The 10574-nt window shown below is 45.7% G+C and overlaps 1 long non-coding RNA gene across 1 annotated transcript; it reads right to left on the reverse strand.

The window, feature by feature from the left end:
- Positions 1-616: 616 nt before the first annotated feature.
- LOC124081369 (uncharacterized) lies at positions 617-2351 on the reverse strand. The gene is made up of 2 exons (XR_006848028.1): positions 2110-2351; positions 617-947 (listed from the first exon to the last, which is right to left on the reverse strand). It is a non-coding gene; the product is annotated as an uncharacterized LOC124081369 (long non-coding RNA).
- Between the last annotated feature and the right edge of the window lie 8223 nt (positions 2352-10574).

Below are 10574 nucleotides of genomic sequence, written 5' to 3' on the forward strand. Positions count from 1 at the left end.
TACTCTGGGTGAAGCTTTCTGGAAGATCTATGCCAATGGGTGAGTACCTAGGCCCAGAGTTTGGAGGTCTAGCTACTGTGGTCTGTTGAGAGGCCTGGAAGTGAGTGCAGTCAAGTGTGTAGTGGCAGCTGAGGTTCAGACTGGGAGGCTTGCCTGCCCTCCCCTGGCTGGACTTGATCTTCTACTCTAGCTTCTTGACTCTTTTGAATCCTAACTGCCTGGGCAGACTCTTGAGTCCCAAGAAGCAGAAAGTTGTAGGTGGGTTTGAAAGGAAGACAGGCAGAGGTGGCAGTTAGTCGCCTGCAAGGTGTCAGGGCATACCTGAAATAGCCTTGGGGGAAACAAATGACAGAGTTTCACACAATATAATTTCTCAAGTGGGTTTTCAAGGCTGCTCTGTATCTGCTTGGAGATATAGTGCTTGTAGAACACCCAATACACAAGTGTCCTGTCTACCCAACCTGTAGCCAGAAGATGCCACCAACCCACCATGCCAATAAGCAATGCAACAGCAATAAAGATGGGCCCTCTTAGATCTGAACATGGTCTCTCACCACCCAGTGTTCTGAGCTTCCTCTTTGCCCAATCTCCAGCAGGAGTACAGTACACCCAAGAATTTCACATTTTAGCACAATTTTTATTGAGAAAAACAGAAGAAACATGCATAATAGCTCTGAAGCCTCCATGGTTTAGAAGTAGACCCACAAGCATTACTGTTATGGGATCTGTTCCAAAATGCTCCTCCAAACAAGGGAAATCTCAGCACTGCTGGGCCCCAAAGGTTGCAGACTCAAGCAGCCTCAGGAAGTCTTGTGCAGAAAGGCCTGGATCCACTCCCAGCCTTAGCTGGTCCCATGGTGGCTTTCAGGGGCAGGAGGATGAGGACTTTTACAAGGATCCCCACCACCAGAGGTTTTTTGGGCTCCAGACTTTCATCACAGGTGCACCTGAAACAAGAAAAGGGAACTCCAGCAGGCAGTTGATGGCCTGTCCAGGACAAGAAGCTCTGTGTTCTGGAACAAGGTACCCTGTGTACTGGGAAAGTCACTTTGTTCAGACTGTTCCCAGAGAAGACACCCTAGCAGTGTGGAAAGCAGGTTGCAATCAAAGTCTTGGCTGTCATAAGAGCTAACCTCTTGGTGAATATAGAAGGGCAGTGCCCAGGGCCCAGGTGTCTGGTATGCAGAATTCCAGGCCAGTGGCACATAGCAGGGAAAGTGCTGCTCCATGGCACTGTGGGACTCACACAAGGTACCACAAGTATGTGGGACTTAACAGGGAGCACCTTTTGCATTTTTATACTCCACTGGCCTCTTGGGAGTTCCAAACAACAGACTGGGAAACTGGGTGGTGCTCAAATTAATCCTAAAAGAAAATCCCATCACAAAACTCAATTAATGATACCAACAACAACAAAAACCTATCATCTGTTAGTCTCTGTAATTGGGAGGCCATTTTGCTGCATATAAGTCATGTTTTTCTTCTGGCTTTAGCAGGGTAGTCAGCACAATACCCAGATTCTCACAACATGATTTGGTTGTAACCCTTTTCCTGCCTGAACTCTGCCTGAGTGGTAGAATACTTGTGACTAAGAATACTTCCAAAAAGCAATTTAAAAATGGAAAATGAGTTTTGAGTTTCAGATCTCCGTGCTAAAATCTCATGGATCTATGACCTCATACCTGACTCCATCCAATTCATATCTTGAAAAATGACTCTCCAATATAATAGAAAGATTCGGGGCTCTTTGGAGTACATTAGGTCAAGTTTCTTATGAATGGTATTCATGGCCCATAGTGGAGATTTTTTAAAAAATATTTTAAAGATAGCTGTCAGTGTCTTTGAAACACCCAATAGGAAGAAGGTAGTGAAAATTCACAAATTTGTAGAAAGCAAAAAACAATGCAAACAATTTTCTGATCAAAAAGAAAAGCACAAAGGAGAGTAGAAAATACCTTGATATAAATAACAATGACAACACACTGTACCAGAATTTATGGAATGAAGCAGGAACAGTGACAAGAATAGTGTATTAATCAGGGGTTCTCTAGAGGAACAGAATCAACAGGAAGTATGATTATAAAAAGGGGGTTGATTAGATTGGCTTACTTGACTAGAAAGTAGATAGTCCACAATGGCCATGTGCAGTCTGGAAATCTTTCTGCCTCCTGACTTGGTCCTCTAGGAGCCCTCATTACGGTTTTGATGTGATGTGCCCCAAAAGCTCACGTGGAAGACAATGCAAAGTTTCGAGGAGAAATGGTTGGGCTTAATTAGCCTTGATTTAATGGGTGAATGAATCCCTGACGGGATTGACTGAGTGGTAACTGGACACGGTGGGGTGTGGCCAGAGGAAGGGATACCCTGGGGCCCTGGCTATGGGGTTTACAGTGCTCTCTGACGGGTAGAGGCTCCTACATAAAACCGAAACAATTAAATGCGACAGGAAAACGTAGCTTAATAACAAACCGAAACAAACGGAGCTGAAGGGGAACTGAACCTACAAGGGGCGGCGAGCGCAGCCTGGCCCCTAGTCTCCTGGCAATGAGCTTTGCCGCCCGGAGAAACAGTGCCTAAGGCGCTGTGCCTAGCGGCCGGGGAACTAGGACACCGCAGCGCGGGAGACAATGGGCTCTTCGAAGGGCGTTGCTGTTGTCCAAAGAACGCCGCTTTGGGCTGCATTTACTCCTTTAGGCGGGTGTCACAGAGAAGCAAGAGCTTGGGGAGAGGGTGAGGCAGCTCGATCCGCAGTCCCAGCTGGGAGAAATGCCACGGCTCGATAGGAAACTAGTGCCAGCCACAGGGCACTCTTGCGTACTAAGAGCCCGAGCCCGCACCGCGGCCGGGTGCAAACGCCGGCGCAATACCGCATGAACAGGCAGGAGGCGATTTGTGCAACCACGACAGTGATGCCGCCTGCAGAGCCGGCTCTGGATTTCTCAGGTTCAGTTCCCCTCCAGCTCCGTTTATTTCGGTTTGTTATTCGGCTACGTTTTCCCGTAGCGTTTAATTGTTTCGGTTTTATGTAGGATCCGAATTCCTATCGTATTGTTTTCACCTCCTGAGTTCCTGGAGTTTGCTCTCCCTGCGTTTTAGCCTCTCTGGCTTGTCTCCGCCCTCCGCCTGGAAGACTGCAAATACTCGGGGTGGTGCGGAGGTTCTGCCTCATCTCTCCATCAGCGCAGAGGCTTCTGTCCTGCTGGTATGAGGCTCACGCGGTGGAGCAGTGGACCCGGTGGAGCAGGCTTGGGATTCCGCGGAGGTGGCACTATAGTAGCGACCTCTCCTGTGCTGGCTTAGAAGCGGTGGGCCTTGGCCTCTTCCTTGCTACCCTGTCCAGGAGAGTGCTCTGTTGACAACTGCGACTTCGACTGGAAAAGGCTCTCCAGTCCTGTTGGCTGCGGCACCGGGTCCACCTGCAAAACGGATTCCGCTTGAGTCCAGAGCTCCTGGGAACCAACCAAGCCGGGAAGCTGCGACTCAAGAAACTGGAGGCCCGGGCAGATGGGGTGGAGTCTGCGGGAGAGCCCGAGGCACTCACGCTGTAGCAGATTTCACTGGGAAGGACGCAGCCCCCCAGCCCACTACCCCGGTGACAAGCCGCGGGACACTGAGACCTCTGCAGTCCAGTGTCTCCCCAAGTGCCCCAGACCTGTCTCCTCCAACTGGTGGAACCCGCACCTGGTTTCCTCAGGCCTCCCGGCATGGATACGCCCCGTGTTCTCAACGCCGTGGGGGTGCTGCCCATCCTTCTCTGGCAGCCAGGCAGCCTTAGATCAGAGAAGGAGCCCCTCAGATCTTACTCTGTGGAAAGATTCTCCATTACAAAACGGCTTCAAGTAGGAAATTAAAACTCACTGAGATTTGCCTTTAGTTGTTCCTTGTCATTTATTTATTTATTTTTAATTCTCTTTCACCTGACCATTCTCTGTAGCGTTTCAGGTCTCCTATTACTTGCCGTTATCTTCTCTTTCAAACATCTGTATTCGTCTTATTTCACATTCCCTCCCATAACTTTAGACTTTTATCCATTTCAACTTTGAGAAACGACGTGTACGATTTTAGAATCACTCTCAGAAGTTTATGGATCTAAAGAATGAATGGGTTTCTCGATTTTATTCCTTAATCTTTAATACTCATTAAGTTTTGTTATTTAGCGCAATTTGAAATATAAATACTCCTTGGCTTTGCTCATTTAATTTCATATCCCTTTCATTTTTACAACGTGGTTTTAAAACATTTATTTATTTATTTATTTATTGAGACATTGTCTCTCTCAGTTGCCTAGGGAGACCAGGCTCACTAAATTGCTGGCTGAGGCTGGCCTCTAACTTGTGATCCTCTTGCCCAGCCTTCCCAGTTCCTGGGATTACAGTAGGTATGCGCCACCAAGCCAGCTCTAACGCGTTTTTAAATGCTGATTTGGTTTACGTATTTAAGTATTTTGTATATTTTTGTCTTTTTTTGGGGGGGGGTCCCAATTCCGTTTTATTTCTATTCTCACGCCTTCCTTTGTTTTTTTTTTTTAAGGATGACGTTTCATTGCATTTCACACTCAGTAATTTTGATCCTGTCAAAAATCCCGCAGGGGGGTTATCAATCTTACTATTTCTGGTGGTAGGACCAGGCGGTTGTGCACACGGGAAAAGTGCACAGATCACCAGTTTGGAAAGATTACTGATTTGCATGTCTAGCAGTCTTTCCACTTAGGTTTGCTGTGGAAGGCACGGTTTAGCACCAAACGTGAGTGCTACCATTACTTAAGTGTATCAGAACTCAGTTTTCTTGAGATTTCTTCGCCCAGGCAAGTGCGGGTAGGCCGACGAGGTCCGACTTAGCCTTGTATCAAAATTTTCCCCCTCGTACAGGTCAGGTGTAGCCTCGAATGTGAACGAATTAAGCGGAACACGTTCCTGTTTATTCCTTGCCTGTGATTTCTTAGTCGTGCTTTGAAATTTTCTTTTTCTGACAAGTCCCGGTGAAAGTTTTTTTGTTTGTTTGTTTTTTAAGAAGTCAAATCCAGCTAGCTATGCTTGAGATTTGAAGCGCCTCCCAAGGTTGCGTTTTCCGGTCAGAACTTAGTGGAAGGAAACCAGTACTAGCCAAGCAGGGCCTCAGACTTCTTAGTCGCACTGAATACATGATTGGTGGATAACTGGAGGGGTGGTCCGCTTCCTCTTTTCCATACAAAGGACTTCTTGGTGCCATAAAGAGTTAGTTTGAACAGTCAAGTTGCACAAGTGTACACAAATTCTGAAATCCTTTTAATTTAGCCTATCCGGCAGCCCCAGTTAGCAACAGCGCTGGCTTAGTATGCTACACTGGGTGGTTCCCCGCCTCCCCCCCCCCCCCCCCCCCCCCCCCCCGTGACCCGGTATTGAATCCAGGGCTTGGAGCCCTGAGTTCCACCCACAGCCCTTGCCCCAAGTTTGCAGATTCACTTTGTGAAGAAGCTTGGCGGGATGTTTTGCTTTTTAAATTTTCTTTTGGAGAGTTTAGCCCTGGAATAATGTATTCGGTTTGTATTGTTTCCTAATTGCGCTGCGGAAATGTTTTTCACAATTTATTCTCTCTCTCTCTCTCTCTCTCTCTCTCTCTCTCTCTCTCTCTCTCAATGCCATGTATTTCTCCTGCTAGTTTGAGTGTCAGGCAAAGGGCTTCACGTTTCCTTAGTAACATGGAGCAACAACCAAGCCAGGAAGTAGTTGGGAGGAAAGTAGCGGTTTCCACAGAGGTCCCAGGGAAGAAGCTCTAGGCGACTGGCTCCAGGTGTGGAGCTGGGGGGTGGGGGGACGGTGGTGTTTGAAATCAGGTTCCAGTGGATCTCCTGGCCCACCCAGGAGATAGAAAGCCAGGTTCCACAGTACATTGAGCCCAGAAGTTCTGCCTCCTGGTCTGTTGAACCCGGAGGACCACTGCCTACAACCCCATACCACTCTCTGACCTGTCCATTTCACACCAGTTTACACAGATTATGGCGGGGGTCGGGTTTCAGAAATCACCAGCACCTGAGTATTCGCTTCTGATTCCCTGGGCAGTCCTATCTAGATTCTGGAAAGCTGGGTGTGGAGTGTAGTCTTCAGAGCAAATTACCACCTAAAACAGAATTAATGATATTCACACAGAATCTTATCCTCCTGGATGAAATTATGGAGGTTGAGAAGAGATTGGCATAAGGTTTTGAAAGAAAAATCCCCACTAGATTTGTGAAGAAAGCTATTTGGGGGCAGCTGGTTCACTATTGTACCAAATCACATTGCTAGTTTTGGAGCACAGTCTAGAACCTTGTTCTTTGAACACAGAAAGTCTGGAAGGGAAATGTGTGAATGGTGACTTAGGATGTTGAGGAGCAGGACAGGGGCACTCATTCAGTTTTGCTGTGGTCTTTCCACTTTCACAGTTTAGTGTTCTACTGCCAGATTGCTAAATTAAAAGGATTTCAGAATTTGTGTACATATGTGCAACTGCAATAAGCTAAAGTCTCAGACTGAGTTACAGACTAGTTGCATGGCTTTCTAGATGAGTGACCCTCACCAAGTTCTCAAACTGCTGCAGCGTTTATTTTAACCATCTCTGAAATGGAGGTCAAGTCAGCTCTCACTTTTTCAAGGAGGTTCCTTGAGTACTCTTTGGTGGTAAAGTGAATGATGACCAGAAGAATGACCCATGCTGGAGTGACTTTTGTTCCAATTTCACCAATATTGTAATAACTGACTGTATCATGAATTGAAAAAATTACCTAATGGGAACAAAAGTAAAATGGACCCTTCTTTGGCAGTTTTTTTTTTTCCTGTGGATCTTCCTTCCTTCCTTCCTTCCTTCCTTCCTTCCTTCCTTCCTTCCTTCCTTTCTTTCTTTCCCGTTTCATATCATTTCCATGTTGGAAGTGTAATACAGCTTCATCTGAGTCAAACCTAATACTGTAAAGGCATCAATGGATTTACATATAGATCACTATTGACTTAATAAAGCCTGACTGATCACAGTACTTAGATCTTTACATTTATTTAATTTTATGCTATTTGATGGCACTTAAAAAATGATGTCTTATACTGTGATCTAATGGGTGAAGGACCCTCTCTCGCTCTGCTCTACCAAGCATGGGGCTGATAGTGCCTTGTGTCTTCTTAGAAGAAGGCGGCCAGGGGCCATAGACATCCTGTTATTTACACACATTTGGCCTATCCAGCAGACAGGCGGCTACCCAGAGAAGTTAGCCTGGGAATAATCCTGCTGGATCTTCCTGGCACTTCTTCCCTCTGAGTCTGACTCAGGGGGCCTCGTGTGAGCCTCAAGTTGCTCTGAGGCCTCCAGTATCTCTCCTCTCCAAATATACCTCCAAACATTGGGTTCTAGAGACATATAGTCCCTGCTCCCTTGGATGCAGAAAAATTTCCACAAAATGTCCTTTCTATTCTGAGTTCCCAGTCTGGGAATCCTGCTCTACCAATCCAGCTCAACTGTGAAAACAGGAATGAGGTGGACAGTTGTGGCAGTCTGGTTCCCTTTTTGTTTTTTTGTACCAGAGATTTACTCAGAGGCACTCTACCACTGAGCCACATCACCAGCCCTATTTTGTATTTTATTTAGAGACAGGGTCTCACTGACTTGCTTAGTGCCTGGCTAATTTGCTGAAGTTAGCTTTGAACACTTGATCCTCTTGCCTCAGCCCCCTGAGCTGAGCTGAGCATGTGCCACCACTGTGCCAGGCCCTGGCTTTGTTTTGTCAGCTTTTTCACTTCTGTGATTAAAAAGATCTGAGAAGAACAATTAGAGGAGAAAACGTTTATTTGGGGGCTCTTGGTTTCAGAGATGTCAGTCCACAGGTGACCAACTCCATTGTTCTGTTGCTCTGGGCCCAAGGTGGGGCAGAACACCATGTGTGGTGGAGAAAAGCAGCTCAGGTCATTGAACCAGAAAGGAATGACAGCAAGGGTGGGTGTGGGGAAGAAGAGCACAAATTAGCATCACTTAACAAGGACAAAATATATACCAAAGGCAGCTCCGGGGGACCCACCTCCTCCATCCACACCCTACCTGCCTATAGTTACCCCCCAGTTAATACCTATCAGAGGGTTGATGCATTGATTAGGTTAAGATCTGCATAACCCAGTCATTTCACCTCCAAACTTTCTTGCATTGTTTCACCCATGAGCTTTAGGGTGGGGACAACTAATATCTAAACCATAACAAGCCTGAAAGCAGGACAACCTGCCATCGGGTCATAAGAGGGCAGTTTCCCCCACCCCCTCCTGGTAGTGAGGATTGAAATCAGGGGCACTATGACACTGAGCTACTACTGGTCCCCAGCCCTTTTTATTTTTTTTGAGACAAGGTCTTGCTTGGAATCCCTAAATCCATTAATTGGCTAAGGTGCCCTAGGGTCAATAGGGAATGGAATTGAAAGCACCCACTGCATTCTGAGAAGCAAGAAGAACACTGACATAAAATAGATGATCAGCAAAATATCAAAGATATCAAGAAGTGAAAATTAAGAGATGATGTTCCTTCCTTTGGAACTGCTGCAAAATATCAGGGCATTTAGATAGACCCCAGTCTCCAGCACATCCTTTTCTCCTTTTGCAGTCACACTTCTCTGTGTTGCCGCTGTTGATGTGGATTCCATTATTGAAGAACCATATACATCCCTGTTGTGAATTGCAAAGTAGTACTTTTCTCCATGTGTTGCACTCCATTGAAGGATAACTTTGTGTTTTCGGTATTCCAGGGAATATTTTAGTGAGTTTGTCCAAAGATGATCTAGCCTAGGAAGTGATGACACAGATGTATGTTGCAGACATTGAAATGATATTATTATTAGACTTTAATTTCCTTTTTTGCACTTTATTTCTCAGAAGGTACAGATAGAAAGACTATCAGTAAGCAATGGAAAGGAATTATTTTCTCAAAATTATTTCTTGCTTTCCTCCTCAACTATTTCTGCTGTTGACATCAATAAGACCTCTCACTGGAAGGTGGAGGATTCATGTAATATTTTTTTTTTTTTGCCTTCACCAAGAGAATGGCAGGCCCCATAGACTCTCTCTTTTTGTTTGGTTCTGGGGATTGAACTCAGGGGCACTTAGCCACATCCCCAGGAGCCCCTCCCCCATCCACATCTTTTTGTATTTTATTTAGAGACAGGGTCTCACTGAGTTGCTTAGTTCCTGGCTAAGTTGCTGAGGCTGGCTTTGAACTTGCAATCCTCCTGCCTGAGCCTCTGGAATTACACGCATGTACCACTGCACCCAGCTCGCATAGGCTCTCTTGCAAGGAAGAATTGGAAGTACAGTTCAACAATTGTTTATTAGCAATACAATAATCCAAAAACGTTTTTACCTAATGTCTGGAGCATATATTTGTGAAGCTCCTTTGGCAGCCAAATCTGATGGGGTTAAGTCGAAGCTATTGTTTTTGTTTCTTTTTTTAAATTTTTTTTTAGTTGTAGATGGACCCAATATCTTTATTTATCCATTTTTATGCCTCACACATGCAAGGCGGGCGCTCTACCACTGAGCTACAGCCCCAGCCCTGCGAAGCTATTGTTTTGAAAATCTCAGCTTACGTGTACATGCATAAGAATGATTGTTTACTGGACACTGTCCTGTTTTATTCAGCAGAAGTACACGTATACAACTATGAACCGTTATGATTTGCATCCCATGGAGCTGCAGTGGATAGGCCACTTAAAGCTGAGCAAGTATCCATTATTGCTTCATCACTCTCAACACAGGGACTTTGAAGAAAATTTGCTAGAGTACTAGTGGGGGAGACCTTGTTCAGCTAGAAGGCCGAACCTGAGAGGTGATGAGGACTGTGTGGGATGGACCCTGGGCAGGAGTGCTTTGTACTCTCTCAGCCTGGAGTCCCTGAGCTAGAAACTTGGAATATCACTGCTCTGCTACAAGTCCTTGTTGACTGACTCCTCTCTGGTTGTTAAGGAAGAAAAGAGACTGTCCAAAGAGAGGGAAGACCCATACACATGATTTGACCCTAGTTCCCCTGAGGTGGCACCTCAGGTGTTTTGGTCCTCAGGGATGAATGAGGACTCCTGAGACTAGAACTGGCAGTTCCAAGCAATGCAGGAGGAGGGCTCAGCTACACCTAGCTGTCTACCACTGTCCAAGCTCCCTGGAAATACCCCTTCATCAGGAATCTGGAGGCCACTGGCTTCAAATTCATTATAATGCCAAATTTTCCACCCAGGAGGGGTTCCCTCTGCCACCTGTGAACACAGGTATGAAGAAGCATGATCTGGAACTGAACATGCTCAGGAATGTGCCAGCTTGTGCCTGTGTTTTTTACATGTGATGACAAGTCTTTCACCCTGAAAAAAAGTACAACTAATGAAACCTCCTGGGCCATCTTGCGCCCAGCAAGAAGATATAAAATTCTTAGGGAAATTAATGCTCCATAACAAAATTCCTTTAGATTATATTCCAGCCAAGCAAGAAGAATATTTTTCTACTGCCAATATACTTCCCACTGCATTAATATTAACACTTGTGAAATCCAAGAGCACCTTGAAAAGATTCAAAACAGGCATCTAGGCTTTTATAAATATCTACCGAAGC

This window comes from Marmota monax, unplaced genomic scaffold (assembly GCF_021218885.2).
Source record: "Marmota monax isolate L192 unplaced genomic scaffold, Marmota_monax_Labrador192_F-V1.1 WCK01_AAM20220418_F8-fsc01500, whole genome shotgun sequence".
Lineage (NCBI taxonomy): Eukaryota > Metazoa > Chordata > Mammalia > Rodentia > Sciuridae > Marmota > Marmota monax.